Source organism: Rhipicephalus microplus, chromosome X (genome assembly GCF_043290135.1).
Source record: "Rhipicephalus microplus isolate Deutch F79 chromosome X, USDA_Rmic, whole genome shotgun sequence".
NCBI classification, from domain to species: Eukaryota; Metazoa; Arthropoda; class Arachnida; order Ixodida; family Ixodidae; genus Rhipicephalus; species Rhipicephalus microplus.
Window position 1 is genome coordinate 285,798,340 of NC_134710.1, and position 24,832 is coordinate 285,823,171.

The 24,832-nt window shown below is 41.8% G+C and overlaps 3 non-coding genes across 3 annotated transcripts; all 3 read left to right on the top strand.

Moving 5' to 3' along the window:
* Positions 1 to 1,292: 1,292 nt before the first annotated feature.
* Positions 1,293 to 1,366, top strand: TRNAI-AAU (transfer RNA isoleucine (anticodon AAU)). Its single transcript has one exon. It is a non-coding gene; the product is annotated as a tRNA-Ile (tRNA).
* Positions 1,367 to 8,350: 6,984 nt separating this feature from the next.
* Positions 8,351 to 8,424, top strand: TRNAI-AAU (transfer RNA isoleucine (anticodon AAU)). Its single transcript has one exon. It is a non-coding gene; the product is annotated as a tRNA-Ile (tRNA).
* Positions 8,425 to 18,832: 10,408 nt separating this feature from the next.
* Positions 18,833 to 18,906, top strand: TRNAI-AAU (transfer RNA isoleucine (anticodon AAU)). The gene has a single exon. It is a non-coding gene; the product is annotated as a tRNA-Ile (tRNA).
* The last annotated feature ends 5,926 nt before the right edge of the window (positions 18,907 to 24,832 follow it).

Consider the following 24,832-nt stretch of genomic DNA (forward strand, 5'->3'; position numbering starts at 1 on the left):
CTTCTCTCCTGCCCCGGCCCTCGCGCTTCTTCATCTTCTGTCCAAAGGCTCATACCGCTTCAATTATTATTATTATTATTATTATTATTATTATTATTATTATTATTATTATTATTATTATTATTATTATTATTATTATTATTATTATTATTATTATTATTACTATTATTATTATTATTATTATTATTATTATTATTATTATTATTATTATTATTATTATTATTATTATTATTATTATTATTATTATTATTATTATTATTATTATTGGAAGATGCGACTACGTCTTTTGTGCGTCTGTGTTTCTGAACACACATGCATACAGGACGCGGACGAATCTATACGTGCTCTGTGCAGACGTTCCCGAGAATAACTTCCAGAGGTGAAAGTTGAAATGTAGCGTTGTACTATGGCGTTGCTCTTGATTCATGAGAAACTTTAGGGACGCTCAGCTTCGTTATTTAGTTTCGTTTTCTAAAAATGTAGCAGCGGGAGGGGCTCAAACGCAAAATCGGTAAAGCTGCCACCGAGAAGCGGAAAGAGAATCCGTTCAAATGTCACGTGGTTTGCTCGTCGTCCGCTTATTCAACTTCTAATGCATGTAGAAACCATCGTGGGGCGCCACTAAACACAACACACAGGAAGAAATAGACGAGGTCATGTGCCTGTCTTCGTCTGCTTATTCCTCTCTGTTGTGTTTAGTTTCACCCTCACGATGGGTTCGATGTCAAAGCCCCAACTCGCCCGACTGTCAACTCTTTTGAAGTTAATCTTCCTGCATGTCGTCGCACTTACCGTAAACATCAGCATAACAGCAAAAACGTGCTGGTGGTTGTAACAACCATGGTACCCAAAACAATGATGACGATCATAATGATCGTTCTAGCTTTGACAAATGTCGTAAGCATATACCCGATCCACCGATTGTGAGATTGCGCTCGTCTCTTTTTGTTGCAGTGTTTGTCGAAGGGACATTTTAGCCCTTATTTTCTCCATGGAAACAAATATAATAGGAAACATCAGTTACCCTATTTAAGAGTCTTCATTTACCACATACTTATAGCTTTTTTTTGAAAGTCAACGTTAACTAACTTTGCAAGAGTCGCCTCTTCCAAAACTCTCCGAAGAGGGTGCAATGATCCTTACCAGAGAGTTAGCGTGCACCTTTAAAATTATGTGTGTGAGCTGCGAGTCACCACTTCTAAAAATAGTAGCAGGTAACCTTTTTTTTGTGAAGTGCTGACACGGCAACATAGTCGTGATTGCTAAGTCGGCAAGAACATTGCGGGAGGCGTGGCCTGCTAGCTCAGTCGGTTAGAGCGTCGTGCTAATAACGCGAAGGTCGTAGGTTCGATCCCTGCGCAGGCCAGTTTTTTTTTCTTTTCATTTACTGTTGCACTAACCCATGGTAGATAGATATATAGAATTTACCGTCCCGAAACCACCGCATAATAACGAGAGACGCCGTAGTGGAGGGCTCCGATACTTTATACTACCTGGGGTTATTTAAAGTGTAACCAAACTTCAGTACACGGGCCAACAGCATTTTTGCCTTCAATGAACACGTGGCCGCCGAAGCCGGGATTCGATCCCTCGATCTGCGGGTCAGCAGCCAAGTACCTTAGCCTCCATGGCGGGTGTCATGGAAAAACTTCACTACATGCCACTCTCATGAAGTGCTCGAGGTCGTATTGCTAGCGTCACATATACGAAATTGAGTACTACTTGACGTGAATGGACCACGAGGGTAAGTGACCAATTTAAACATGATAATCATGACGTGCGTGCCATGTAAAACATGACTACATTCTATGCAACCTCGAAACCAATCCTGTGTACACAAGAGAGCACAAGATAGTACCGATCCTGCCATCACATCTATTGAAAACGCTGTGAGGGCCTCACAAAGGTGTGGGATCGAGTCCTCCATCGCGTTTGCAATAAAACTTCATTCTGTCTGGTAATCATAAAGCGCTCCAATCCTGCTTTCACGGGGAAGTGCCCGCACTGTGAAGAAAATTACAAAGATTCCACATGGTTGAGTTATGCCAAAAAACTCGAAACCTCACCGCTATTACCAAACATTCCCGGGAAGACTGGGAGGCAGCTCTGCTCGGCTGCTCTGACCTGACAGCCCCACGGGTCTTGGTTTAGCGTGGCAGGGCCGTGGCAGACGCTATTGGATTAGCGCCAGGGGGAGCTCACGTAGTGTTTTAACGGGGTGGCCCCTTAAGGACCGCTCCCCACCCTCCATTTACATAACTTCCATAAATAAATGTTATTTACCACGCGTGTAAATGAGAAGTATCTTTCATCTTGTTCTCCGACCACCAAGATGACGATAAGTGACCATACGCTCGCACCATAATTGAGATCTTCAACCACTTTGATGATGTTCACTTAGCACCATCACCAAAAAAAAGCTACTGCACATGGCGCAACGCAGACAAAACCTTGTATAAAATTGAAAAAAAAGTAAGCAAGTGGTAAATAGGAAGAAAAGAAAAGGCGAAAATGGAAGAAAAACAGAAAGAACAAGAAAAAATGTTAAAACGAAAAACAGAAATAGAAATAAACACAGGAAAAAGGCACAAAATTAGTCCGCTATTCTTCCACTATTTTTCACATTTAAATTACATTCACTTGTAGAAGGATCCTATATACCTTTATCATTGTACATTAGTTCTCATAACTATTGCGCAAGCGCCAAAATATCACCCTGAGTAAAACACCTCCTTTTATTGTAAAGTTCTAGATTATAGCAGAAACAGCATGGAAGCGAAGTCTTCGGTCCAGTCGCCCCCACTCACTGGAGGAAACTGTGGTTGGGGGTAGCGCAGACAGCGCATTTTTGCTGAGGTGGGACAAGTATTACAAAAGTAAAAAAGCAAAACTGAAGAAGCCAAAAAACATAAGGGCTCCGCATCTACAGTTGGCATTGTATTCTTTTGAGCCATATAGAGCACGCCATTTCAAATCTTTTCATCTGAAAATCTCAACAGGTAACAGAGAATACTTAACTTTTTTATATCGTAACAAGCAGAAATTCCCAATACCAAATTATAGCGCTTCGTAAGAAACATTGAATTTTTTCGTTTCATAGGTTCTAAGGTAACTGCAACATTTCCTTTTTGCAGAGCTTTTCTTTGAAGTGCGCGAAGTTGTAGGAACACCAAGTGACTTCCACATAAAGCTTGGTAGCCTTAGTGCCCCGAATGGTAAGCCAAATAAATTATTAAAGCAAAGCCTTTGAAGGCTTTGCTTTCCTTCAATTTTGAGGCACGGCGTAGCCAGATGGAAATATTGTCTGGTCAACATTCTTGTCTTTGCTTAAAACTTTTTGCCCACTCCATGAAAAACTGCACGTGAAGTTTACTTCTGTAACGAGCAATGTGTTTAAAATGCGTAACGTAATTGTTAAATTTCATTTATTGATTTTTCGGCGAATGAATAACCTGTTGTCACTGTCCCTCGTCACACCAGCACGATCTCCCTTCATTGTTTTTTTCATTAGGCCGGACTGTCGTAATTTGTAGTAATCGGTTGTCGTTACCTTATACGGCGAATAATTAGCACGCGACTTCGAAAGGAATCCTGCTCACACAAGGGATCACAAGATATTACCAATCTTGCCATCACATCTATTGAAAACGCTGTGAGGGCCTACCACAGGTGGAGGAGCGAGTCCTCTGTCGCCTTTGCACCAGAACTTAATTGTGCACGGCAATCCTAAGACACTTCCACCCCGCTTTCACGAGGAAGTGCCCGGACTGTAAAGAAAATTATTGTGGTAGATTCTACGTGGTTTGGTTATGCCAAAAAAAACCCCAAAACTTTTCCGCTATACCAAACCCTTTCCGTGAGGACTGGGAGGCTGCCCTGCTCGGCTGCTCATACCTGACAGCCCAACGGGTCTTGGTTGAGCGTGCCAATGTGCGGCCGACGCCATTGGGATACCGTAAAGGAGAGCCCACCTAGTGTTTGTACAGTGTGGCCTCGTAAGGACCGGTCCCCAACCTCCCTGTACATAACTTCCATAAATAAATGTTTATCACCACCCGTGCCAACGCGAAATATTTTTCATCGCCTTCTTCGAGTGCCTTGATGGTGATAAGTTACCGTGTGCCCGCGCCTTGAATGAGATAATCAACCACCTTGATGATGTTCACTTAACGCCCTCAAGCAAAAAATAAAGATACTGCACATGGCGCAACGCACACAAAACCACTTATAGAAATCATAAAAGAAAGCAATTACTGAATAGGAACAGAAGGAAAGGGGAAATTGGGAAAGGGGATTGGGAACTGTCTGGTAATGACATGAATTTTATAGCATTGTTTCACCAATTTAATTTTTGATCGAGAACAGTTGATGGCAGAAAGAATTAGGCTAATCACACTCTTTTAGTATTGTCGGAAGTGGTTATTAAATTAGAGAACCAACATTGGATAACGATAACGCCGTTCGTCGAGAGCAAGCTACAGCTCAACACCAAATTTATTATTCAAATTTTCAAATATTCCCGCGCACTTGTTGTAGACGCTTGCCAGTGCGGGTTCCTGTGGATAACGGAACATCTGTTTTCAGAGCTATGTCGAGACGCCGTGATTTAAAGCAGTATGTTAAGTTTGTCAGTATGAATTCGTGCGTGTACTTTTCTGCCGATATACATGGGGTATTTAGTTATGATTGGTATGCCATTTCGAGAGCAAAACCAAAAACAAACCATTTCTGCTCACTCATAGTGAAAGTCTGGCACCGCCATCTCTCACAGAGTTGCAGAAGCCTTTGCTCTTCTAGAGCGGTATACTTTGAGTAGAGGGCGGCAGTATAGCTTTGGGTAGTTCGATATAAAATTTTGGTTTCACGACCCGAATATTGATTTCGTTTTCTTGTAATTATTTCAAAGCCTAAAACGCACAATGTGCACCAATGAATGTTCTAAAAAACAGCTCACTGGGGTTTTTTCTCGAGGTAACACAGTCATTACGTTTGGAGTGTACGAGGTTAAAACAAACTCTCTGCTGAAACGCAACAATATCACGATCTTAATATTATTCGCAAATATGTGTGTCAATCATGAAGATAATTTGCGTTATTAGTATTTATATTGAATTCGCTTTACCACAAGACTTTTTACTGATATCGTATTGAGCACATTCTCCTGAATTGGGCATCGCCCTTACCCTCCCTCACACTGACATTAATTGCTTCTCCATGCTTCTGCAAAATTCACCCAATGTGGTCTCTGAGTGGATGGGACAACTTTTTGCAAGATTGCAATTAATCAGCAGCAGAAAAAATTTAATGATATAGAAAACGTGCGCACTTTTCTACACAACAATCTGAAAGCAGTTTTTCGACTTCAGTTAAAGCAAATTGATGCACTTGTACTTTAATCGCTAACAAGATCCTTACGTAATATTATTCTCTCCTGAGTGTGCTCATGGAATACCCATATATACTAGAGGGATATTCAGGGTGAACAGTGGCAGTGCCCCTGACAGGCTGGCGGTCGTTTCCATAAGAGGATCTATCTTTGTGAAAGGATCTTGTCAGCCCTCGCGTGTTAGTTTTAAGGGACTAAGCAGTGATGTCATCTTCTGGTGGCACATGTCCCTGTTAGTTAACTTATATACCAACGCGGACACGCGCCACCACCAATAGATGACGTCCCTACTAATCCCCTTAAAACTAACGCGCCAAGGATTACAAGCCGCCGTCGACAAAGATAGGTCCCCCTAACAAATTGTCGTCCAGCCTGTCTGAGGCACTCTGGCTGTTCACCTTGATCATCCCACATCGCGTTTCCATCTGTCGGCTCTTATCTTGATTTTTTCTTATTTCTAGATGATTCCTGGTACCTTTGTGTGTGTGTTTGTGTGTGTGTGTGTTTTCACGCAAAAGCGCCAACCGTACTTAAGTAGAATAAATGAATTGGTGAGTAACAGTTGCACAAAATGAGTTTTAAATCTGCATCATAACATAGTAACAATGTAATATTATTATTATTATTATTTATTATTATTATTATTATTGTTATTGGAAGATGCGACTACCTCTTGTGTGCGTCTGTGTTTCTGAACACACACGCATACAGGACGCAGACGAATCTGTACGTGCTCTGTGCAGACGTTCCCGAGAATAACTTCCAGAGGTGAAAGTTTAGATGCAAATATTATTCGCAAATATGTGTGTCAATCATGAAGATAATTTGCGTTATTAGTATTTATATTGAATTTGCTTTACCACAAGACTTTCTACTGATATCGTATTGAGCACATTCTCCTGAATTGGGCATCGCCCTTACCCTCCCTCACACTGACATTAATTGCTTCTCCATGCTTCTGCAAAATTCACCCAATGTGGTCTCTGAGTGGATGGGACAACTTTTTGCAAGATTGCAATGAATCAGCAGCAGAAAAAATTTAATGATATAGAAAACGTGCGCACTTTTTTACACAACAATCTGAAAGCAGTTTTTCGACTTCTGTTAAAGCAAATTGATGCACTTGAACTTTAATCGATAACAAGATCCTTACGTAATATTATTCTCTCCTGAGTGTGCTCATGGAATACCCATATATACTAGAGGGATATTCAGGGTGAACAGTGGCAGTGCCCCTGAGAGGCTGGCGGTCGTTTCGATAAGAGGATCTATCTTTGTGAAAGGATCTTGTCATCCTTCGCGTGTTAGTTTTAAGGGGCTAAGCAGTGATGTCATCTTCTCGTGGCACTTGTTCCTGTTAGTTAACTAATATAGCAACGGGGACACGCGCCACCACCAATAGATGACCTCCCTACTAAAATCTTAAAACTAACACGCCAAGGATTACAAGCCACCGTCGAAAAAGATAGGTCCCCCTAACAAATCGTCGGCCAGCCTGTCTGAGGCACTCTCGCTGTTCACCTTGATCATCCCACTTCGCGTTTCTATCTGTGGGCTCTTATCTTGATTTTTCCTTATTACTAGATCATTCCTGGTACCTTTGTGTGTGTGTGTGTGTGTGTGTGTGCGTGTGTGTGTGTGTGTTTTCACGCAAAATCGCCAACTGTACTTAAGTACAATAAATGAATTGGTGAGTAACAGTTGCACAATATGAGTTTTAAATCTGCATCATATATTAGTAACAATGTATTATTATTATATTAATATTATATTATTATTATTATTATTATTATTATTATTATAATTATTATTACTATTATTATTATTATTATTATTATTATTATTATTATTATTATTATTATTATTATTATTATTATTATTATTATTATTATTATTATTATTATTATTATTATTATTATTATTATTATTATTATTATTGGAAGATGCGACTACGTCTTTTGTGCGTCTGTGTTTCTGAACACACATGCATACAGGACGCGGACGAATCTATACGTGCTCTGTGCAGACGTTCCCGAGAATAACTTCCAGAGGTGAAAGTTGAAATGTAGCGTTGTACTATGGCGTTGCTCTTGATTCATGAGAAACTTTAGGGACGCTCAGCTTCGTTATTTAGTTTCGTTTTCTAAAAATGTAGCAGCGGGAGGGGCTCAAACGCAAAATCGGTAAAGCTGCCACCGAGAAGCGGAAAGAGAATCCGTTCAAATGTCACGTGGTTTGCTCGTCGTCCGCTTATTCAACTTCTAATGCATGTAGAAACCATCGTGGGGCGCCACTAAACACAACACACAGGAAGAAATAGACGAGGTCATGTGCCTGTCTTCGTCTGCTTATTCCTCTCTGTTGTGTTTAGTTTCACCCTCACGATGGGTTCGATGTCAAAGCCCCAACTCGCCCGACTGTCAACTCTTTTGAAGTTAATCTTCCTGCATGTCGTCGCACTTACCGTAAACATCAGCATAACAGCAAAAACGTGCTGGTGGTTGTAACAACCATGGTACCCAAAACAATGATGACGATCATAATGATCGTTCTAGCTTTGACAAATGTCGTAAGCATATACCCGATCCACCGATTGTGAGATTGCGCTCGTCTCTTTTTGTTGCAGTGTTTGTCGAAGGGACATTTTAGCCCTTATTTTCTCCATGGAAACAAATATAATAGGAAACATCAGTTACCCTATTTAAGAGTCTTCATTTACCACATACTTATAGCTTTTTTTTGAAAGTCAACGTTAACTAACTTTGCAAGAGTCGCCTCTTCCAAAACTCTCCGAAGAGGGTGCAATGATCCTTACCAGAGAGTTAGCGTGCACCTTTAAAATTATGTGTGTGAGCTGCGAGTCACCACTTCTAAAAATAGTAGCAGGTAACCTTTTTTTTGTGAAGTGCTGACACGGCAACATAGTCGTGATTGCTAAGTCGGCAAGAACATTGCGGGAGGCGTGGCCTGCTAGCTCAGTCGGTTAGAGCGTCGTGCTAATAACGCGAAGGTCGTAGGTTCGATCCCTGCGCAGGCCAGTTTTTTTTTCTTTTCATTTACTGTTGCACTAACCCATGGTAGATAGATATATAGAATTTACCGTCCCGAAACCACCGCATAATAACGAGAGACGCCGTAGTGGAGGGCTCCGATACTTTATACTACCTGGGGTTATTTAAAGTGTAACCAAACTTCAGTACACGGGCCAACAGCATTTTTGCCTTCAATGAACACGTGGCCGCCGAAGCCGGGATTCGATCCCTCGATCTGCGGGTCAGCAGCCAAGTACCTTAGCCTCCATGGCGGGTGTCATGTAAAAACTTCACTACATGCCACTCTCATGAAGTGCTCGAGGTCGTATTGCTAGCGTCACATATACGAAATTGGGTACTACGTGACGTGAATGGACCACGAGGGTAAGTGACCAATTTAAACATGATAATCATGACGTGCGTGCCATGTAAAACATGACTACATTCTATGCAACCTCGAAACCAATCCTGTGTACACAAGAGAGCACAAGATAGTACCGATCCTGCCATCACATCTATTGAAAACGCTGTGAGGGCCTCACAAAGGTGTGGGATCGAGTCCTCCATCGCGTTTGCAATAAAACTTCATTCTGTCTGGTAATCATAAAGCGCTCCAATCCTGCTTTCACGGGGAAGTGCCCGCACTGTGAAGAAAATTACAAAGATTCCACATGGTTGAGTTATGCCAAAAAACTCGAAACCTCACCGCTATTACCAAACATTCCCGGGAAGACTGGGAGGCAGCTCTGCTCGGCTGCTCTGACCTGACAGCCCCACGGGTCTTGGTTTAGCGTGGCAGGGCCGTGGCAGACGCTATTGGATTAGCGCCAGGGGGAGCTCACGTAGTGTTTTAACGGGGTGGCCCCTTAAGGACCGCTCCCCACCCTCCATTTACATAACTTCCATAAATAAATGTTATTTACCACGCGTGTAAATGAGAAGTATCTTTCATCTTGTTCTCCGACCACCAAGATGACGATAAGTGACCATACGCTCGCACCATAATTGAGATCTTCAACCACTTTGATGATGTTCACTTAGCACCATCACCAAAAAAAAGCTACTGCACATGGCGCAACGCAGACAAAACCTTGTATAAAATTGAAAAAAAAGTAAGCAAGTGGTAAATAGGAAGAAAAGAAAAGGCGAAAATGGAAGAAAAACAGAAAGAACAAGAAAAAATGTTAAAACGAAAAACAGAAATAGAAATAAACACAGGAAAAAGGCACAAAATTAGTCCGCTATTCTTCCACTATTTTTCACATTTAAATTACATTCACTTGTAGAAGGATCCTATATACCTTTATCATTGTACATTAGTTCTCATAACTATTGCGCAAGCGCCAAAATATCACCCTGAGTAAAACACCTCCTTTTATTGTAAAGTTCTAGATTATAGCAGAAACAGCATGGAAGCGAAGTCTTCGGTCCAGTCGCCCCCACTCACTGGAGGAAACTGTGGTTGGGGGTAGCGCAGACAGCGCATTTTTGCTGAGGTGGGACAAGTATTACAAAAGTAAAAAAGCAAAACTGAAGAAGCCAAAAAACATAAGGGCTCCGCATCTACAGTTGGCATTGTATTCTTTTGAGCCATATAGAGCACGCCATTTCAAATCTTTTCATCTGAAAATCTCAACAGGTAACAGAGAATACTTAACTTTTTTATATCGTAACAAGCAGAAATTCCCAATACCAAATTATAGCGCTTCGTAAGAAACATTGAATTTTTTCGTTTCATAGGTTCTAAGGTAACTGCAACATTTCCTTTTTGCAGAGCTTTTCTTTGAAGTGCGCGAAGTTGTAGGAACACCAAGTGACTTCCACATAAAGCTTGGTAGCCTTAGTGCCCCGAATGGTAAGCCAAATAAATTATTAAAGCAAAGCCTTTGAAGGCTTTGCTTTCCTTCAATTTTGAGGCACGGCGTAGCCAGATGGAAATATTGTCTGGTCAACATTCTTGTCTTTGCTTAAAACTTTTTGCCCACTCCATGAAAAACTGCACGTGAAGTTTACTTCTGTAACGAGCAATGTGTTTAAAATGCGTAACGTAATTGTTAAATTTCATTTATTGATTTTTCGGCGAATGAATAACCTGTTGTCACTGTCCCTCGTCACACCAGCACGATCTCCCTTCATTGTTTTTTTCATTAGGCCGGACTGTCGTAATTTGTAGTAATCGGTTGTCGTTACCTTATACGGCGAATAATTAGCACGCGACTTCGAAAGGAATCCTGCTCACACAAGGGATCACAAGATATTACCAATCTTGCCATCACATCTATTGAAAACGCTGTGAGGGCCTACCACAGGTGGAGGAGCGAGTCCTCTGTCGCCTTTGCACCAGAACTTAATTGTGCACGGCAATCCTAAGACACTTCCACCCCGCTTTCACGAGGAAGTGCCCGGACTGTAAAGAAAATTATTGTGGTAGATTCTACGTGGTTTGGTTATGCCAAAAAAAACCCCAAAACTTTTCCGCTATACCAAACCCTTTCCGTGAGGACTGGGAGGCTGCCCTGCTCGGCTGCTCATACCTGACAGCCCAACGGGTCTTGGTTGAGCGTGCCAATGTGCGGCCGACGCCATTGGGATACCGTAAAGGAGAGCCCACCTAGTGTTTGTACAGTGTGGCCTCGTAAGGACCGGTCCCCAACCTCCCTGTACATAACTTCCATAAATAAATGTTTATCACCACCCGTGCCAACGCGAAATATTTTTCATCGCCTTCTTCGAGTGCCTTGATGGTGATAAGTTACCGTGTGCCCGCGCCTTGAATGAGATAATCAACCACCTTGATGATGTTCACTTAACGCCCTCAAGCAAAAAATAAAGCTACTGCACATGGCGCAACGCACACAAAACCACTTATAGAAATCATAAAAGAAAGCAATTACTGAATAGGAACAGAAGGAAAGGGGAAATTGGGAAAGGGGATTGGGAACTGTCTGGTAATGACATGAATTTTATAGCATTGTTTCACCAATTTAATTTTTGATCGAGAACAGTTGATGGCAGAAAGAATTAGGCTAATCACACTCTTTTAGTATTGTCGGAAGTGGTTATTAAAATAGAGAACCAACATTGGATAACGATAACGCCGTTCGTCGAGAGCAAGCTACAGCTCAACACCAAATTTATTATTCAAATTTTCAAATATTCCCGCGCACTTGTTGTAGACGCTTGCCAGTGCGGGTTCCTGTGGATAACGGAACATCTGTTTTCAGAGCTATGTCGAGACGCCGTGATTTAAAGCAGTATGTTAAGTTTGTCAGTATGAATTCGTGCGTGTACTTTTCTGCCGATATACATGGGGTATTTAGTTATGATTGGTATGCCATTTCGAGAGCAAAACCAAAAACAAACCATTTCTGCTCACTCATAGTGAAAGTCTGGCACCGCCATCTCTCACAGAGTTGCAGAAGCCTTTGCTCTTCTAGAGCGGTATACTTTGAGTAGAGGGCGGCAGTATAGCTTTGGGTAGTTCGATATAAAATTTTGGTTTCACGACCCGAATATTGATTTCGTTTTCTTGTAATTATTTCAAAGCCTAAAACGCACAATGTGCACCAATGAATGTTCTAAAAAACAGCTCACTGGGGTTTTTTCTCGAGGTAACACAGTCATTACGTTTGGAGTGTACGAGGTTAAAACAAACTCTCTGCTGAAACGCAACAATATCACGATCTTAATATTATTCGCAAATATGTGTGTCAATCATGAAGATAATTTGCGTTATTAGTATTTATATTGAATTCGCTTTACCACAAGACTTTTTACTGATATCGTATTGAGCACATTCTCCTTAAAAGGCATCGCCCTTACCCTCCCTATCACTGACATTAATTCCTTCTGCGTGCTTCTGCAAAATTCACTTAATGTGGTCTCTGAGTGAATAGGAAAAGTTTTTGCAAGACTGCAATGAATCAGCAGCAGAAAAAATTTATTGATATAGAAAACGTGCGCACTTTTCTACACAACAATCTGAAAGCAGTTTTTCGACTTCAGTTAAAGCAAATTGATGCACTTGAACTTTAATCGCTAACAAGATCCTTACGTAATATTATTCTCTCCTGAGTGTGCTCATGGAATACCCATATATACTAGAGGGATATTCAGGGTGAACAGTGGCAGTGCCCCTGACAGGCTGGCGGTCGTTTCCATAAGAGGATCTATCTTTGTGAAAGGATCTTGTCAGCCCTCGCGTGTTAGTTTTAAGGGGCTAAGCAGTGATGTCATCTTCTGGTGGCACATGTCCCTGTTAGTTAACTTATATACCAACGCGGACACGCGCCACCACCAATAGATGACGTCCCTACTAATCCCCTTAAAACTAACGCGCCAAGGATTACAAGCCGCCGTCGACAAAGATAGGTCCCCCTAACAAATTGTCGTCCAGCCTGTCTGAGGCACTCTGGCTGTTCACCTTGATCATCCCACATCGCGTTTCCATCTGTCGGCTCTTATCTTGATTTTTTCTTATTTCTAGATGATTCCTGGTACCTTTGTGTGTGTGTTTGTGTGTGTGTGTGTTTTCACGCAAAAGCGCCAACCATACTTAAGTAGAATAAATGAATTGGTGAGTAACAGTTGCACAAAATGAGTTTTAAGTCTGCATCATATCATAGTAACAATGTAATATTATTATTATTATTATTTATTATTATTATTATTATTGTTATTGGAAGATGCGACTACCTCTTGTGTGCGTCTGTGTTTCTGAACACACACGCATACAGGACGCAGACGAATCTGTACGTGCTCTGTGCAGACGTTCCCGAGAATAACTTCCAGAGGTGAAAGTTTAGATGCAGCGTTGTACTATGGCATTACTCTTAATTCATGAGGAACTTTAGGGACGCTCAGCTTTGTTATTTAGTTTCGTTTTCTAAAAATGTAGCAGCGGGAGGGGCTGAAAACGCAAAATCGGTAAAGGCGCGACCGAGAAGCGGAAAGAGAATTCGTTCAAATGTCACGTGGTTTGCTCGTCGTCCGCTTATTCGACTTCTAATGCATGTAGAAACCATCGTGGCGCACCACTAAACACAACACACAGGAAGAAATAAACAAGGTCATGTGCCTGTCCTCATCTGCTTATTCCTCTCTATTGTGTTTAGTTTCACCCTCACGATGGGTTCGATGTCAATGCACCAACTCGCCCGACTGTCAACTCTTTTGAAGTTAATCTTCCTGCACGTCGTCGCACTTACCGTAAACATCAGCATAACAGCAAAAACTTGCTGGTGGTTGTAACAACTATGGTACCCAAAACAATGATGATGATAATTATGATCGCTCTAGCTTTGACCAATGTCGTAAACATATACCCGATCCACCGATTGTGAGATTGCGCTCGTCTCTTTTTGTTGCAGTGTTTGTGGAAAGGACATTTGAGCCCTTATTTTCTCCACGGAAACAAATAATAATAGAAAACTTCAGTTACCCGTTTTAAGAGTCTTGATTTACCACATACCTATAGCTTTTTTTAGAAAGTCAACGTTGACTAACTTTGCAAGAGTCGCCTCTTCCAAAACTCTCCGAAGAGAGTGCAATGATCTTTACCAGAGAGTTAGCGTACACCTTTAAAATTATGTGTGTGAGCGAGTCTCCACTTTTAAAAATAGTAGCAGGTATTCTTCTTTTTTTGTGTGAAGTGCTGACACGGCAACATAGTCGTGATTGCTTAGTCAGCAAGAACAATGTGGAAGGCGTGGCCTGCTGCTGTTCCAAAATGCTCTCTGCTGGTAACAGCCTATCGGCCAACGGCCGAGGATCATCGAGTCCGTTTCATGATGAAGACTCAAGCTATAAAGTCGTCCTGCCACGTCTTCCAACGGGTAAGGATGTTTTGAATTCCGTTTTCCTTCATGCCGACTTGAGTGGTAGGCCGTACCGTGCACCAGACTTCCGTGACGCGCTGCTTAAAGTGGTGAGCACAGCGGACATTATTGGAGTTGCCAGTATGAAATGAGCCATGTATTGATGGTTGCGTCTGCAAACAGCATGGCGAAACAGAAACTCGTCACTTGTGGTGAGCTCCATGTGAAAGGGCTGAAGTGCATGGTGCTAGATCCGGAGACCAAGAATATTAGGCTGAAACTACTTTGGCTTCCGCCTCATCTTGAATCGCGACGTGTTGAAGAGGCGTTCCAAGCTTACGGCGTTGTGAAGTCCGTTGAAAGAGAGGCATGGAGAAATCAAGAATAGAACAATGCATGACAACAAATAGAGACGTTGCCTTGGAGCTCAAGGACACTATCACTCTGAGCTCAATACCACACCTTATGTCAATCTATGGCCACCAATGCCTCGACAGATTCCCGGTAGGCCTCCACTGTGTCTTCGGTGGAAGCGAGTGGGGCATGTACGACGACAATGCAAAATACCGAGGTGCTTGCAATGCCAGCGTTTTGGTCACTCGTCGGATACCTGCGTGTCGACTTATGCCAACAAACTCCGTTCTGGCCAAGGCACAGAAGACCAACGTCTCGATCATCTTACGGATGTCACTGAGGTAGTTGATGCGACAGGAGAAGCAGCGGGAGGAGCAGAAGGTGCCTTAAAGGAAGCGGAACACTTGTCCATGGATACCCTTGGCATGCAAAATAACCCCGCTAACGACGCCAGTGAAAGCATACATGAACTCAATGCTGCTGACGAACACCACTTGGAAGGCCTTAAGGATAAGCCTCCTGACAATGAGGAACAAGAAGGAATGGATTGCAGTCAGACAAGGAAGCGTCAGGCACCGGTCACCGATGAAGCAACAACGAGTGCGCCAGACACGACACAGCAGCTGTCTTCGTGTGGTCCACGTGTCACCTTCTTTGGGGACCAAGAGACGCGCCGCCTATGCCAGCGTCCTGAGGAAAGTGCTCCTAAAAAGTGCAAAGGAGGTAAAGCCACAGGTTGGCCTATGGCTAAAGGTGACCTAATAAAAGTAGTAAGATATCAAAATGGCTACCGCGCTAACGTTTCCCATGTTTGTAGCGACACTCAACGTACGTGGCTTGAGGAATGTAAGGCGTCAGTGGCAGTTGCGCCACGTGCTTCAGCAGTACAACATTGATGTACTTGCAGTGCAAGAGACTAAGATTTCTGCTGCTCGTGACGCCGATCTTGCACTGGAAGTTTTGCGTGATTACAATTTATACATCAGCCCAGCACGTGGTGCATCCGCTGGATGCTTGTATTAATCAGAAAGCACTTGAATCATATTTTGACGTCACTACACGTTGATGGGGAAAGACGCCTCATTTGTTGCGACTTATCTTTTCATTCCCATAATTGGAGGTTTATTTGTGTCTATGCTCCCTCCAAAGTGAATGAAAGGAATTCTTTTTTCCTTTCTTTAACTTCGCTACTAAACACTGACAGAACGTTGGTAGTTTTTGGAGACACTAATTGTGTTTTTGACGCTAGAGATCATTCATATATAACAAATCGTTATGATGCAAGTGCAGCCTTATTGCAGAAACTATTGAATGACCACAATTTAATAGATGTGGGAGCGCATGCACCTTCTTCGGTGAGGTTCACGCACTTTCAAGGCATCTCTCATGCTCGGCTTGACCGTGTATATGTATCTCTAAGCTTATGGCCTCACATTCATAATTATGCTGTAAAGCCCATATTTTTTACAGATCATTGCTTGGTCACTGCTTCTTGGGGTCCTAAAAAGTTTCGTAAAACCCCTCTAAACTGGGACCTATGGAAGCTTACCGTACAGTTGTTGCGCGAAGATTGTTTTGTTAAAATAGTAAAAGAATCGGTACAAGAGGTAACACAGTGTCGACAGCTACCAATTTTCGCTCAATGGGAAAGGTTCAAAGAAAGAGTCAAGTATCAGGCAATTAATATTTCATGCGAAATAGCGCAAAGAAAAAAAGCTGAAAAGCGCTATCTTTATGAATTACTTCATAAGCTCCATACTTTTGAAAGTGAACAGCCGGGATTGTACAGGGACGACATAAATGTGATTCGAGCACAGATACAAAAACATGAGGCAGATTTATACAGAGGAGCTAAGATTCGTTTCCGTGTTACCCAGTTTACTGAAGAGGAACCCACTAAAAATCCCTCGGGGATGAAAAGAGATATGCACTTTCTAAACAGATACTGCAAATTGAGTCTCGTGGCTCCCTTTGCACAGAGACATGTGAAATAAGAGCCGCATTTGAAGATTATTACAAATGTTTGTTCACCGCGGCTGAGCTTCAGGGGAATTTTGAGGAAGAAGCTAACCACTTCATTGGTCTTGTTCCTCAGTTGCAAGATGATGATAGACTCCCTGTAGAGGGGCCATTAACCAGAGAGGAAATTAGATTTGCAATAACAACGTTGCAGAAAAACAAAACTCCTGGCCCAGATGGCCTTAGTGGCGAATTTTACATAGCTTTTCAGGAACTTCTGATACCTTTCCTTGAGCAACTTTTTAAAGAGGCTTATGACCGTGGTGAACTTCCTCCTTCTTTCTATCAGAGCCATACAACATTAATCCTAAAAAGTGCTGATCCTAACGCATTAAAGGGAGTTAACGAATACAGGCCTATATCATTAAGTAACGTTGACTACAAAATATTTGCTAAATTGTTGACAAATCGGCTACAGACAGTGATTACTAAATGTGTAGGTGACCACCAAACATGTGGAATTCGTGGTCGCTCTATACAGACAAACATTCATATTGCACGTTCAGTTCTTGAGTGTATAGATGGTAGCATGGACCAAGTAGCCCTCCTTCAAATAGACCTTGCAAAAGCATTTGATCAGGTACAGCATGCTTTTTTGTTCCGGCTCCTAAGACACCTGCAGTTGGGTGATGTACTATACAATGGTATCTCACTCTGTTATAAGAAGTGCACAACTAGGCTAATTGTAAATTGCACACTTTCCAATATAATAGAGTTAAATTCATCTGTACGTCAGGAATGTCCGCTGTCACCTTTGCTTTTTGCAATTTATCTGGAACCAATATGAATAAGTGTGCTTCTAAAGTCCAGCATAAGAGGCTACCGATATGATGCTGAGGAAGTTAAAGTTCTAGCTTATGCAGATGACATTGCCTTCTTTTGCGCTGATAAACCCAGCGTTCAAGAAGCAGTCAACACTACTTTACGTTTCTGTGAAGTCGCTGGCGCCAGCATAAATTTTGATAAAAGTAGTGGATTCTGGCTAGGCAGGTAGGCTAAAACTCCTTCGGTCTTCACAAATATTCATTGGAATGCGACTCCTATGAAATACCTTGGTGTGCCTCTCGATAACTATCGTAACAGCGGCCCACGCTGGACCGCTGCGATAACTACGATCCGCCGAAAGGTGGCAACATGGCACGGACGGGAGCTTTCCATTTTTGCCAGAGCAACAGCGTGCAATAGATTCCTTGTATCGAAGCCTATTTATATTCTGCAGGTGTTTCATTGCTCTCGGGTACACATTCAAGCCTTTCATAGAATATTTGCCTGATTTATTTGGAGCTCTTCCTGGGAACCCATGAGAAGAGACAATCTTTTTCTTCCACTCGAAAAGGGTGGCCTCGGCCTTGTGCATTTGTTCGTGCGACAGTTGGTGTAACGATTTTTCTACCTCAAGGATGTGTGCCACCCATTTCTATTAGCGGTTCTTCGTAACAGTCTATGTTACCACCTTCCTTTTATTCATGTCACAACAAGCGTTGCTAAGGAATTGCCGTTGCGGGGATTACTAAAACAAATTGTTGATACTGTCAGTTTTTTGAAATCCAGGTTTACCTTAGAGTATTTGTATACTATTGACAGAACAAATTTAACCGCTGCACTTGTGAATAATCTTTTCCCCGAACCTGTTTATCGAAAGCCATATTCGCTTCTGTCTGGTCATGATGTAATATTTCGTTTACGTAGAATGTGTATATCTCCTTCAGCGAAAACATTTTTCTTTAAACTGCACACTTCCACGCTGCCAGTGAAAACGTGGCTGAATGAAAAATCAATATACGTACCCTGGACAGTGAATTGTAGACTCTGTAACAACCTGAGACTATAGAGCATTGTTTTATTCATTGTCGTGATGCATTTTACTTTTGGGACATTCTAAAAAGAACGTTAAGAAAAGAACTTCCAATCACAGCCCATGGTATTAGGTTCCTTCCGTTCAAAAAGAGTCTGACTGATAGTACTCCTTACGACCTGTTTATGTTGTTAGGACTTTATTCATTATGGAAAAGGGGCATGATCGATAGACACGCCGAGCCACCACGGTCGACGAGATCTGTCTTCCGAGGAGCAGCTGCTCAAGTGCGCAGTGTTGTCAAGACTTTTGACCCCGTTCCGTAGTGGCTTCCCGTTCTTGACGTTTGTGTGTGTTTGCCTGACTTCTGATGAAGTATGTTCTGTGTACTTTACGGGTGATAATGTCATTCACTAAAGAAACAAAACGTGGCCTGCTAGCTCAGTCGGTTAGAGCGTCATGCTAATAACGCGAAGGTCGTATGTTCGATCCCTGCGCAGGCCAGTTTTTTTCTTTTCATTTACTATTGCACTGACTCATGGTAAATAGATATATGGAGTGTACCGTCCTGAAACTACCGCATAATTACGAGAGACGCCGTAGTAGAGGGCTCCGATACTTTATACTACCTGGGGTTATTTAAAGTGTACCCAAACTTCAGTGCACGGGCCAACAGCATTTTCGCCTTCAATGAACACGCGGCAGCCGAGGCCGGGATTCGATCCCTCGATCTGCGGGTCAGACGCCAAGTACCTTAGCCTCCACGGCGGCTGTCATGTAACAACTTCACTACATGCCACCCTCATGAAGCGCTCGAGGTCATATCGCTAGCGTCATATATACGAAATTGGGTACTACGTGACGTGAATGGATCACGAGGGTAAGTGACAAATTTAAACATGATAATCATGACGTGCGTGCCATGTAAAACATGACTACATTCTATGCGACCTCGAAACCAATTCTGCGTACACAAGAGATCACAAAATAGTACCGATCCGGCCATCACATCTATTGAAAACGCTGTGAGGGCCTCACAAAGGTGGTGGAGCGAGTCCTCCATCGCGTTTGCACTAAAACTTCATTGTGTCCTGCATTCCTAAAGCACTCCAACCCCGCTTTCACGGGGAACTGCCCGCACTGTGAAGAAAATTACAAAGATTCCACATGGTTGAGTTATGCCAAAATACTCGAAACCTCACCGCTATATCCAAACATTCCCGGGAAGACTGGGAGGCAGCTCTGCTCCGCTGCTCTGACCTGACAGCCCCACTGGTCTTGGTTGAGCGTGGCCGGGCCGTGGCCGACGCTATTGGAATAGCGCCAGGGGGAGCTCACTAGTGTTTGAACGGGGTGGCCCCTTAAGGACCGCTCCCCACCCTCCATTTACATAACTTCCGTAAATAAATGTTATTCACCACGCATGTAAACCAGAAGTATCTTTCATCTTGTTCTCCGACCACCAAGATGACGATAAGTGACCATACGCTCGCGCCATAATTGAGATCTTCGACCACTTTGATGATGTTCACTTAACACCATCACCAAAAAAAAGCTACTGCACATGGCGCAACGCAGGCAAAACCTTGTATAAAATTGCAAATAAAAATTAAGCAAGTGGTAAATAGGAAGAGAAGAAAAGGCGAAAATGGAAGAAAAACAGAAAGAACAAGAAAAATGTTAAAAGAAAAAAACATAAATAGAAATAAACACAGGAAAAAGGCACAAAAGTAGTCCACTACTCTTCCACTATTCTTCACATTTAGATTACAATCACTTGTAGAAGAGTCCTATATACCTTTATCATTGTATATTAGTTCTCATAACTATTGCGCAAGCGCCAAAATATCAATCTGAATAAAACACCTCCATTTATTGTAAAGTTCTAGATTATATCTGAAACAGCATGGAAGCGAAGTCTTAGGTCCAGTCGCCCCCACTAACTGGAGAAAATTGTGGTTGGGGGTAGCGCCAGCAGTGCATTTTTGCTAAAGTGTCACAAGTATTCCAAAAGTAAAAACGCAAAAGCGAAGAAGCCAAAAAACATAAGAACTACCCATCTACAGTTGGTGTCGTATTTTTTTGAGCTATATAGAGCACGCCATTTCAAATCTTTCGATCTGAAAATCTCAACAGGTAACAGAGAATACTTAATTTTTTTATATAGTAACAAGCAGAAATCCCCAATACCAAATTATAGCGCTTCGTCAGAAACATTGAATTTTTTTTGTTTCATAGGTTCTAAGGTAACTGCAACATTTCATTTTTGCAGAGCTTTTCTTTAAAGTGCGCGAAGTTGTAGGAGCACCAAGTGACTTCCACATAAAGCTTAGTAGCCTTAGTGCCCCGAATGGTAAGCCAAATAAATTATCAAAGCAAAGCCTTTGAAGGCTTTGCTTTGCTCCAATTGTGAGGCACAGCGTAGCCAGATGGAAATATTGTCTGGGCAACATTCTTGTCTTTGCTTAAAACTTTTTGCCCACTCTATCAAAAACTGCACGTGAAGTTAATTTTTGTAACGAGAAATGTGTTTAAAATGCGTAACGTAATTGTTAAATTTCATTTATTGATTTTTCAGCGAATGAATAATCTGTTGTCACTGTCCCCCGTCACACCAGCACCATCTCCATTCATTGTATTTTTTAATTAGGCCGGGCTGTCGTATTTTGTAGTAATCGGTTGTCGTTACCTTATATGGTGCATAATTGGCACGCGACTTCGAAAGGAATCCTTTGACACAAGGGATCACAAGATATTACCAATCCTGCCACCACATCTATTGAAAACGCTGTTAGGGCCTCCCACAGAGGGAGGAGCGAGTGCTCTGTCGCGTTTGCACCAGGACTTAATTGTGCCCGGCAATCCTAAAAAACTTCCACCCCGCTTTCACGGGGAAGTGCCCGCACTCTAAAGAAAATTATTGTGGTAGATTTTACGTCGTTTGGTTATGCCAAAAACCCCAAATTTTTTCGCTTTAGCAAACCCTTCCCGTGAGGACTGGGAGGCCGCCCTGCTCGGCTGCTCATGCCTGACAGCCCAACGGGTCTTGGTTAAGCGTGCCAAGGTGCGGCCGACGCCATTGGGATACCCTAAGGGAGATCCCATTTAGTGTTTGTACAGTGCGGCCTCAAAAGGACGGGTCCCCAACCTCCATGTACATAACTTCCATAAATAAATGTTTATCACCACCCCTGTCAACGCGAAATATTTTTCATCTTGTTCTTCGAGTGCCTTGATGGTGATAAGTTACCGCGTGCCCGCGCCTTGAGTGATATCCTCGACCACCTTGATGATGTTCACTTAACGCCCTAAAGCAAAAAATAAAGGTACTGCACATGGCGCAACGCACGCGAAACCACCTATAAAAATCATAAAAGGAAGCAGTTACTGAATAGGAAGAGAAGGAAAGGGGAAATCGCGAAAGGGGATTGGGAACTGTCTGGTAATGACATCAATCTTATAGCATGGTTTCATCAATTTCATTTTTGATCGAGAACAGTTGATGGCAGAAAGAATTTGGCTAATCAAACTCTGTTAGTATTGCCGGAAGTGGTTATTAATTTAGAGAACCAACATTGGATAACGATAACGCCGTTCGTCGAGAGCAAGCTACAGCTCAACACCAAATTTATTATTCAGATTTTTAAATATTCCCGCGCACTTGTTGTAGACGCTTGCCAGTGCGGGTTCCTGTGGATAACGGAACATCTGTTTTCAGAGCTATGTCGAGACGCCGTGATTTAAAGCAGTATGTTAAGTTCGTCAGTACTAATTTGTGCGTGTACTTTTCTGTCGATATACAAGGGGGATTTAATTATGATTGGTATGCCATTTCGAGAGCAAAACCAAAAACAAACCATTTCTGCTCACTCATAGTCAAAGTCTGGCAGCGCCATCTCTCAGACAATTGCAGAAGCCTTAACTCTTCTAGAGCGGTATACTTTGAGTAGAGGGCGGCAGTATAGCTTTGGGTAGTTCGATATAAAATTTTGGTTTCACGACCCGAATATCGATTTCATTTTCTTGTAATTATTTCAAAACCTAAAACGCACAATGTGCACCAATGAATGTTCTAAAAAACAGCTCACTGGGGTTTTTTTTCGAGGTAACACAGTCATTACGTTTGGAGTGTACGAGGTTAAAACAAACTCTCTGCTTAAACGCAACAATATCACGATCCTAATATTAATCGCAAATATGTGTGTCAATCATGAAGATAATTTGCGTTATTAGTATTTATATTGAATTTGCTTTACCGCAAGACTTTTTACTGATATCGTATTGAGCACAGTCTCCTTGAAAGGGCAGCGCCCTAACCCTCGCTCACACAGACATAAATTCCTTCTCTGTGCTTCTGCAAAATTCACTCAATGTGGTCTCTTAGTGGATGGGAAAACTTTTTGCAAGAGTGCAATGAATCAGCAGCAAAAAAATTTAATGATATAGAAAACGTGCGCACTTTTCTACACAACAATCTGAAAGCAGTTTTTGGACTTCAGTTAAAGCAAATTGATGCACTCGAACTTTAATCGCTAACAAGATCCTTACGTAATATTATTCTCTCCTGAGTGTGCTCATGGAATACCCATATATACTAGAGGAATATTCAGGAAGAACAGTGGCAGTGCCCCTGACAGGCTGGCGGTCGTTTCGATAAGAGGATCTATCTTTGTGAAAGGATCTTGTCATCTTTGGCGTGTTAGTTTTAAGGGGCTAAGCAGTGATGTCATCTTCTGGTGGCACACGTACCTGTTAGTTAACTTATATACCAACGGGGACACGCGCCACCACCAATAGATGTCGTCCCTACTAACACCCTTAAAACTAACACGCCAAGGATTACAAGCCACCGTCGACAAAGATAGGTCCCCTAACAAATCGTCGGCCAGCCTGTCTGAGGCACTCTCGCTGTTCACCTTGATCATCCCACTTCGCGTTTCCGTCTGTCGGCTCTTATCTTGATTTTTCCTTATTACTAGATGATTCCTGGTACCTTTGTGTGTATGTGTGTGTGTGTGTGTGTTTTCACGCAAAAGCGCCAACCGTACTTAAGTAGAATAAATCAATTGGTGAGTAACAGTTGCACAAAATGAGTTTTAAATCTGCATGATATAATAGTAACAATGTATTAATAGTATTATTATTAATATTATTATTATTGTTATTAATATTGTTATAATAATAATAATAATAATAATAATAATAATAATAATAATAATAATAATAATAATAATAATTATTATTATTATTATTATTATTATTATTATTATTATTATTATTATTATTATTATTATTATTATTATTATTATTATTATTATTATTATTATTATTATTATTATTATTATTATTATTATTATTATTATTATTATTATTATTATTATTATTATTATTATTATTGAAAGATGCGACTACGTCTTGTGTGCGTCTGTGTTTGTGAACACACACGCATACAGGACGCGGACGAATCTGTACGTGCTCTGTGCAGACGTTCCCGAGAATAACTTCCAGAGGTGAAAGTTTAAATGTAGCGTTATACTATGGCGTTGCTCTTAATTCATGAGGAACTTTAGGGACGCTCAGCTTCGTTATTTAGTTTCGTTTTCAAAATTGTAGCAGCGGGAGGGGCTCAAAACGCAAAATCGGTAAAGCCGCGACCGAGAAGCGGAAAGAGAATCCGTTCATATGTCACGTGGTTTGCTCGTCGTCCGCTTATTCGACTTCTAATGCATGTAGAAACCATTGTGGGGTGCCACTAAACACAACACACAGGAAAAAATAGATAAGGTCAGGTGCCGGTCCTCGTCTGCTTATTTCTCTCTGTTGTGTTTAGTTTCACCCTCACGATGGGTTCGATGTCAAAGCACCAACTCGCCCGACTGTCAACTCTTTTGAAGTTAATCTTCCTGCACGTCGTCGCACTTACCGTAAACATCAGCATAACAGCAAAAACTTGCTGGTGGTTGTAACAACTATGGTACCCAAAACAATGATGACGATAATTATGATCGCTCTAGCTTTGACCAATGTCGTAAACATATACCCGATCCACCGATTGTGAGATTGCGCTCGTCTCTTTTTGTTGCAGTGTTTGTGGAAAGGACATTTGAGCCCTTATTTTCTCCACGGAAACAAATAATAATAGAAAACATCAGTTACCCTTTTTAAGAGTCTTGATTTACCACATACCTATAGCTTTTTTTTTTGAAAATCAACGTTAACTAACTTTGCAAGAGTCGCCTCTTCCTAAATTCTCCGAAGAGGGTGCAGTGATCTTTACCAGAGAGTTAGCGTGCACCTTTAAAATTATGTGTGTGAGCTGCGAGTCTCCACTTTTAAAAATAGTAGCAGGTAACCTTCTTTTTGTTTGTGAAGTGCTGACACGGCAACATAGTCGTGATTGCTAAGTCAGCAAGAACAATATGGAAGGGGT